Raw genomic sequence first — 9,192 nt, forward strand, 5'->3', positions numbered from 1 at the left:
ATGTATATGAATACCGGAATCACTTTGTTGTACACCTGAACCTAACACAACATTGTAAATCAACTATACTCTAATAAATTTTTTTAAAACTTTATCTATAAAAAATATATAATACACACAAGAATTATATAAGAATATATGTGATTATAAATGGGGTCAAAATAAAAATTAGTGGTCCTTAACTGAAGTATGGTCAGAAATCATCCCCAGAAATTGTGATTATGTAACTCTGACCTAGATCCTCAAGAATTCGTACGTTAAAAAATGTCTAGAGGAAATTTTGATAAAGACTCCTTATTGAATGACACTGGTATGAAGACTATGACGTGAGCTGTACATGTTTACAACGTACAACACAGTATATCTGCAAAAATCATCTCCAGAAGAGGTAGCATGTCACTGTATGCCTCCATGGCTTCCCTGACTGGCCTGTCAAAACTATGTATGTGACTAGCACATAACAAGCACTAAATTAATATTTGATTAACTTTTTATTTATTTATTTTGATTAACTTTTTATTTATGAAGCAATGAAAGAGAAGTTAGATTTTATTGAGTCCGTCAAATAGAATATCAGAGAAAACTGACCAAATATCATAATTCACAGTGAATTAAAGAAAAATAATTCATTAAGCAAATGAGAGAGCAAAAATCTAAGGCTCAGGTTTATTGCATGAGATGTACTGAGTGTAGGTGAAATCTAGAGCATGGAGACTCAAGGTAGGGCCAGAAAAGATACATAAATGTTTTCCATGGATGTATGTATATTATTTTAAGAGGTCTTTCTGGAAACATTGTTAAAAATTAATCTAAAAAGTGACTTCTGCTATTCAGATCGGGATAAAATCTTCATTGTATATTAGAAACTCAACATGTCTCTCAAACTATTATGAAAGTTGCATTAATTATTTTAGAAGGCCAACATATATGTCAGAGATGTTCTCTTAGTATATTTGTTCATTATATGCTTGGTTTGTGTGTCCTTTTTAATCAAATGACCGCAATAACTGTCAATATAGTACCTAAATATATTACCTGCCATGTTAATCAGAATATGCTAAACTTTATCATATAACATTTTCACCTAATATTCAATACACTTAAAAAATTTTTTTTTAATTATAGCTAACTTGAATAGCTTACATCTTGCAGCACGTTAGGTTCTGTATTGCTTCCGTACTAAATTTTGGTGCGCCCTAAGTGCTCAATTTTACAACGAAATGAAAACACCATAGAAAAACAGTCCTATTACTGTGGGAAATGTGCCAACTACTGTATGTGTAGTTTCTGCCTAATACTCTAAGGGACAAGATTTATCTCCTGGTCTGAGACCTCTTCCAAATATGGAGATAGAAGCAAGAACCAATTAAATATCAGGCAAATATTTGATCATATTCTGAACCATGTTATTAATAAGCTGAACTGATTTCATTCCACTCTCTTGCTGAGTTGCCTGCATGCCTTAGTCCACTTGGGCATGGTGGAGGTTAGGGTTCATTTTTTAGAGAAATGTATATAATGTTCTTTACTTTCTGTGTTAGTAAACCAATGATAGCCAATGGCAACCCTGAACAGACTTTGTAATTACAGTGGAGCCCATTTTCTGATATCGTCTAATAAATTAGTGAAGAAACCTCAATAAATGTTCAGAGTTCATCCATATTCTTTCAGATATTTGTCTCTAAAGCCTCAGGCAATAAACCAATCAAATTTAAATAATTTTTTTAAAAGCCATTCCAGATACTGCTATGTCCTGACATGCCTTTTTTTTTTTTTTTTTTTTACCTAAAATGCTCCAGGTGTCCATATCTTGAGAACTGTATAAGCCAGTCTTTAATAGAAAGTTTCATTTAGGGGGAAAACAGCATAGGGTAGAAGTGGCAATTTTTTTTTTCCACCCAGGTCTCAGTGAAGAGTGAAAACTCACTTAAGTGAAAATGAATGTATCATCTGCAAAGACTTTTTTGAGACATAAATATTTTTATTTTTTATTTTTTTTTTGCGGTACGCAGGCCTCTCACTGTTGTGGCCTCTCCCGTTGCAGAGCACAGGCTCCGGACGCACAGGCTCAGCGGCCATGTGTCACGGGACCAGCCACTCGGCGGCATGTGGGATCCTTCCCGGAGCACGAACCCGTGTCCCCTGCATCGGCAGGCGGACTCTCAACCACTGCGCCACCAGGGAAGCCCTCATAAATATTTTTATTAACAAGGCATCAAGGAAGTCAATTTACTGATGATTTATGGATGATCATTTCACATATTTAAGTTAAAGAGACATTTATTAAACACCTGCTAGGGCTGAAGCACTATATTCAGTACTTTAGACCTGCCCCAGGAAAGACTATCATTACAGTGAGAAAACAGAAAAAATATGTAAGCATAGAGGAGGGACTCTTAGCATACCCTGGAAGGTTTTAGGATGTTTTTTATATGACCTTTGCCATTAATAAAACCTATCTCAAGTATAAATGTATAATTACTTGTATAAGTTCATTACTTCTAGACTGCAAGGTCCATGAGGATGGTGAAAAAGTCTATTTTTGACAGCTTTACCTCCAGAGTCCAGCATAGTATTTAGCACACAGTAGGTACTCTTGTTTGTTAACTAAAATAGCAAGTAATATGAGTTCTGTGTAAGTTGTGATCAAAAGATAAGTTAACACGTCAATCTAAAACTCCTTAACTATCCCTCCCCGCCACCATTTCCCCCAGATAACCATAAGTTCTTTCTCTAAGTCAGTGAGTCTGTTTCTGTTTTGTAAATAAGTTCATTTGTGTCCATTTTTTTTAGATTCTGCATATAAGCGATATCATACAATATTATTTAAAATGGATAACCAACAAGGACCTACTGTATAGCACAGAGAACTCTGCTGAATATTATGTAACAACCTAAATGGGAAAAGAATTTGAAAAAGAATAGATACACGTATATGTATAACTGAATCACTTTGCTGTACACCTGAAACTAGGACAACATTGTTAATCAACTCTACTCCAATACAAAATAAAAAGTTAAAAAAAAAAAAGATAAGTTGAATTAGCTGGGCAAAAATGTTTGCTGGGAAGGGCGAAGTTGAAGTGAAAGAAAGATGGGGTAGGATATTTGTGGATCCACTGAGTGGAGATCACAAGCCAAGGTATGGAGCCTGATAGGTGTGGGGTGCCACATGTGATATAGTTCCAAACAGGGCATTCCTGGAGATGGAAGCCTGAAAGTTAACTAGGGTTTATCCAAAACATGATAGGCTATGTTTCCCTTGGTAAGGAGCTAAAATCCATGCCTGAAGGACAAAGATGGCATAAACTTGCACTAATACTATCACTACCTTCTCAAATAAACCAAACAGGCTTAATTATTTTGTCACTGATCAAAGCACACTTTCATGCTGAGCCAATATGGTCTCTGAACAATCGATTTAAGCCAAAAATAGAAACCTTTTTTGCTGAGCCTGTTCAGGACAAAGAGAGGCTGTACAAGTTTTTCACGAGGGAGTAACAGCATCAAATGTGTGGTTTAGCTTACATTTTGTGTAAGGTTGACAAGAGATACTGCATGCAGTGAGATAATTTATGAAGTAAATCTAATAATTTATATGAAATATAAATAAAATATTCTATATTAAGGAAAAATGCCATGTGGAGCCTTGTTTTGTAACTGTTGATTTATTTATCCATTGTCATTTTGTCAATTTCCTAACATATTTATTTGTTCAGTTTTTATTATTTCTTCCTTCTCCTTTTTACTCCTTTGTAGTAGAACTTATAGTTTATTTTAATTCCATAAGAAATTGTTTTTACTGTTTATATACTCAGTAAGATTTCAAGGTACTGGACTTCCCCTCTGGAAATTGGGTTAAATATTTTAATATCTACAGTCTTTTATATATGGCTTATTTCTTTAAGTCTTCTGATAGAACATTCTCATACTACATGAGCTGCCCTAGATTAAAACAGAGCTTACTTTGGGTATAACTCATTGATTAGTATTTTCTTATGGAAACAAATAAAATACATCCTTTTAAACAAATTCCCTACGATAATTTTCATTTTACTTGTCTGGAGAGAATGAAATATGTTTATTAATATTACCTCCATTTTTAATTATTTTTCTTTATTAAATATAAATCTGCATATATTCTAAAGAAAGGTTTACTATGTGTTTTAACTCTCAGATATAATTAATTAATTTTATTCCAATGCATTTTTCTTTCAGATAGTTTTGATGAAAGGGAGAGCAACTGCCTGCATACATTATTTTTTTCACTTGCAATGTTTAAAAAATGGAGGTGATAGAAAGATATTGTCTTACAAAAATATATCGCACAGAAAACTAGAACCAAATGCCCAAAGACTGTCAAACAAAAGCTGTAAATCAGAGGTTGAAAGTTTGATTTCACAATTTTCTAATATTTACCACTTCACAATCCATCACGAAGTTGTTGATCTAAAAAAACCTAGGATCAGGCATCTAACAGATTGCAGTTTTGTTCACAGTATTTCCATAGCAGTGAGTTTTCATTTTTCTACTTAAAGATTTCCAAATATTCATGCCTAATTATACTAGTACAGTACCATATCATTGATCAAATTTTTTTCCCATAATCATTTTAATATTAACATCTAAATACTTCAATTTAAGCCTTATTCATTCTTTCCTCAACAAATTTTTCAGTGTCCTTGAATACAATAAGACGCAAATAGTCTGTTTCTTATGACACTTTCACCCACTAACTTTAGCATCATCAATGGATCTTGTATACAATATTTCTTTCTCTGGTATTTGCCTAATGGAAATTTCCTACTTCCATTGTTCCTTCTACATTCTACTTTAAGAAAGACCTGCTCTTCTCCATTATTTTTTTCAATTATTCATTTTTATAAGGAGGATCATGAATATTTATATTAGTCCACAGTTTATCCATAATTTGTATATCCATAATTTATCATAAACTGTTCAAAAATGAATATCGTTATTCATTTTGTTGTTCAAATTGTCCCAGATTTGGCCATTGAGATCTTCATGTTGGTGCTAGTGTCTTTTTTTATGACTTTACCATATTTTTGAGCACTTCATTAATTAGCATCCTGATGTTCTAGACTTACCTTGTAATTCACCTAACCTCACAAGATTTTTCCAAGGAGCCCTGATTTTTTTTTATTGGAAAATAGTATTTAGAAAGCAAGGTTTGGATGGTAGTTGTGCTCACTGCCATTAGATACTGTTCCTACATACGAACATGTACATCTATATATTTCTATGTCTACCCATTTGTGTGAGTGTGTGTGTGTGTGTGTGTGTGTGTGTGTGTGTGTGTGTGTAATCACATTGATAACTCTCATTCCAATCTATCACTACAGGGATCACTCTAGGCTTCCTCCTTTCCTTATTTGTAATTGTTTTCTCTAATAGTGTGAAACCTGACTGTCATGCACAATATTTTTACTTACTGTAGTGACACACGTAAGTAAAAATGAAGATGTTTCAGAATCACAAATTCTCCTGTAAGAAACAAATTTATTAACTAGAGTTAATAATCAACTATAGGGCTTCTCCTGTAAGAAACAAATTTATTAACTAGAGTTAATAATCAACTATAGGGCTTCCCTGGTGGCGCAGTGGTTGAGAGTCCGCCTGCCGATGCAGGGGACACGGGTTCGTGCCCCGGTCTGGGAAGATCCCACATGCCGCCGCGGAGCGGCTGGGCCCGTGAGCCATGGCCATTGAGCCTGCGCGTCCAGAGCCTGTGCTCCGCAACGGGAGAGGCCACATCAGTGAGAGGCCCACATATCACAAAAAAAAAAATAATAATAATAATAATCAACTATATTTCAATAAAAATTTTTTGAAAAAAAGATTAATATGGAGTAAGACCAATAATTTGTCAAACCACTGACAGAACGAATTAGTACTCAGTTACAAAATATGTCAATTATGTCTTCAAATTAATGATTCCTAATAGTATTTTTAATTTAAATAAATATGTGAAGCAAAGGACTTTGAGCCTGTGATTACTTACACATCCTACTCATCTTTAAGAATTTAGCTGAAAAAAATTGGGATGAAAAAACAATAGAGAGATAAATAAATGTAGACACAGGCATACATCGTTTTCTTGTGCTTTGCTTCATTGTGTTTTGCAGATATTGCTTTTTTTACAAATTGAAGCTTTGTGGCAACCCTGTGTCGGGCAAGTCAATTGGCACCATTTCTCCAACAGCATGTGCTGACTGCAAGTCTCTCACATTTTGGTAATTATCATAATATTTCAAACATTTTCGTTATTATTACTTTTGTTATGGTGAGCAGTGATCAGTGAGCTTTGATGATACTATTACAATTGTTTGGGGGCACCACCAATCACACCTATATAAAATGGCAAACAATCAACAAATGTTGTGTGTGTTCCGATTGCTCCACCAACAGGCAGTTCCCCCATCTCTCTCCCTCTCCTCAGGCCTCCCTATTCCCTGGGACACAATATTGAAATTAGGCCAATTAATAACCCTACAAATGTTTCTAAATATTCAAGTGAAAGCAAGAGTCACACATCTCTCACTTTAAATCCAAAGCTAGTACTGATTAAGCTTGGTGAGGAAGGCATGTCAAAAGCTGAGATAGCTGCATCAGCTGGAAGCACTGCTTGGAAGGCAGAAGCTTACATGGCTCTCTACAGCGGGGCACCGAGACCACCAGGAGCACGTGAGGAAGAAGAAAAAATGTCTTCTGTCCTCTACTCTGTATCCTGTGTAGAAGGCTCCTGATCATTCTCTCACAGCATTTATGTTCTTCCTCACATACCTGGAGAACTCTATTCTTCGTTCACTTTGCTTTCCTAAGAGTTCCTCTAGTGATCACTTTGACCATTTTCTCTTCATTTGTCCTCCTCGAGGACCTCGTTGTAATTATCTTGGGGGCAGGGCTGCTCTATGAAATATACTGCGGGAGAACTTTCTATGCCAGAATGCCTGTTCAGAAAATCCTTGAAAAATTCTTGGAAGTCAGTCCCAGCCATCTCTGTTTCCGTGTAATTAACAGTGCATTTATTGCTGTTGCCATTTTGGCTGTGGACTTCCCACTTTTTTCCAGAAGATTTGCCAAAACTGAGCTCTATGGGATAGGAGCAATGGATTTTGGAGTAGGAGGTTTTATTTTAGGGACTGCAATGGTTTGTCCAAAGGTTAGGAGAAAATATACAAAAGGGTCCAGACTTTGTTATCTTACAAAGTCATTGTACTCTGTTTGGCCATTACTTTTCCTAGGAATGGGACGATTAGTCATTATAAAATCCATAGGCTATCAGGAACATTTAACTGAGTATGGAGTTCACTGGAACTTTTTCTTTACCTTAATAGTTGTGAAATTGATAATATTAATGATATTGATTATTTTTTCCCTAAATAAATCCTGGATTGTGGCCATCAGCATTACTGTATTATACCAGCTAGCCTTTGATTTTACCCCACTGAAACAGTTAATTTTACATAGCACTGATGGCCGTGGCACAAGGGTTGGTTTATTAAATGCCAACCGAGAAGGAATAATTTCTACCTTGGGGTACATGGCAATACACATGGCTGGTGTTCAAACAGAGTCATACATGCTTAGAAAAAGATCACACATCAAAGACTGGATAAAAGTAGCATATTGGATTCTACTGACAGCCACTGGCCTCTTCATATCTCTTTACATAGTTTAGGTAAATGTAGAAGTAGCATCTGGAAGAAAGGCCTATTTAGGCTTTTGTATTCGGATAGTTGCTTCTTGCCTGATCCTTCTTAGTAGTTTATTACTGGGTGATATAATTTTGAGTTTTGCCAAATTTCTAATTTAAGGGGCAGCAGTACCATGTTCTTAGAAACTTATCCAGTCACCTACTGCAAATAAAAAGCATTCAGAATCTCTAGTCTCTGAAGCTGAAAGAAAGGAACGCATTCTTTGTTTAATCACAGCAATGAACAGAAACCAGTTAATTTTCTTCTTGCAGTCAAATGTAACAACTGCCCTAGTCAACCTGTTGGTAGATACATTACACAGCAGTATCTTGTGGGCCTTATTTGTGCTCAATCTGTACAGGTTTACCAACTGCTTAATTATATATGTGCTACACTTGTAAGATAAGACAATAAAATTTTGGTGATCAATACGGGTAGTATATGCTTTGAGCAATATTATATTTTTTTCTGTCTAAACGTATATTTTTATTATTTTTTTTGAATTTTTGAATTTTATTTTATTTTTTTATACAGCAGGTTCTTACTAATAAAAACCTAACTGAGAAATATTATTTTAATGAGGAAGAATAAATATAAAATATGAAGAAAATGGGTTTTGGCAACCCAGGGTTAACTGTATTTCATTATAAAATTAAGTTTCACTCCTACTCTAACAGTAGTGATGCTTAATATTTTAAATGTATCTCAACACTATGTAAAACAAACCAATACCAAAGAAACATAGCCTTGTGACTTGTTAGAATATTTATAAATTTCAGTATATTTTTCTTTTTTAAAAAAATTTTTGTGGAAGTCTAGTTGATTTACAATGTTGTGTTGGTTTCAGGTGTGCAGCAAAGAATCAGTTATACATATACATATATCCACTCTTTAAATTTCAGTATTTTAAAGAAACTGTTGTGTTTACAGTTGCACCACTGGAAGACTGGAGGGTGGGGAGGAGGATTTTTACTTTCCATCTTATATCATGTATTATCATTCTGTATTTTTTATTGTATGTATTTTATAATATTTACATTAAAATATCTCAGTTGTGGAATTGTCACACACACAAAAAAAGCCGAGATAGGCTGAAAGTTAGGCCACTTGTACCAGTTAGCCAAGTTGTTGATGCAAAGGAAAAGTTCTTGAAGGAAATTAAAACTGCTACTCCAGTGAAAATACAAATGAGAAGAAAGTGAAACAGCCTTATTGCTTATATGTAGAAAGTTTTAGTGGTCTGGAGAGAAGATCAAACCAGTCACAACATTCCCTTAAGCCAAAACCTAGTCCAGAGCAAGGCCCTAACTCTCTTCAATTCTATGAAGGCTGGGAGAGGTGAGGAAGCTGCAGAAGTAGTTTGAAGCTCATTTTGCTTCATAAGGTTGAAGGAAAGAAGCCGCTTCCATAACATAAAAGTACAAGGTGAAGCAGCAAGTGCTGATGTAGAAGCTGCAGTGGGTTATCTAGAAGA

At 34.9% G+C, this 9,192-nt stretch overlaps 1 pseudogene across 1 annotated transcript; it reads left to right on the plus strand.

Moving 5' to 3' along the window:
- The first annotated feature begins 3,056 nt into the window (after positions 1-3,056).
- Positions 3,057-8,143, plus strand: LOC309819840 (phosphatidylinositol-glycan biosynthesis class W protein-like; annotated as a pseudogene). Its single transcript has 2 exons — positions 3,057-3,142; positions 6,715-8,143. The product of its transcript is annotated as a phosphatidylinositol-glycan biosynthesis class W protein-like (transcript).
- The last annotated feature ends 1,049 nt before the right edge of the window (positions 8,144-9,192 follow it).

This window comes from Grampus griseus, assembly GCF_964374135.1.
Source record: "Grampus griseus genome assembly, chromosome: 3".
Taxonomy (NCBI): domain Eukaryota; kingdom Metazoa; phylum Chordata; class Mammalia; order Artiodactyla; family Delphinidae; genus Grampus; species Grampus griseus.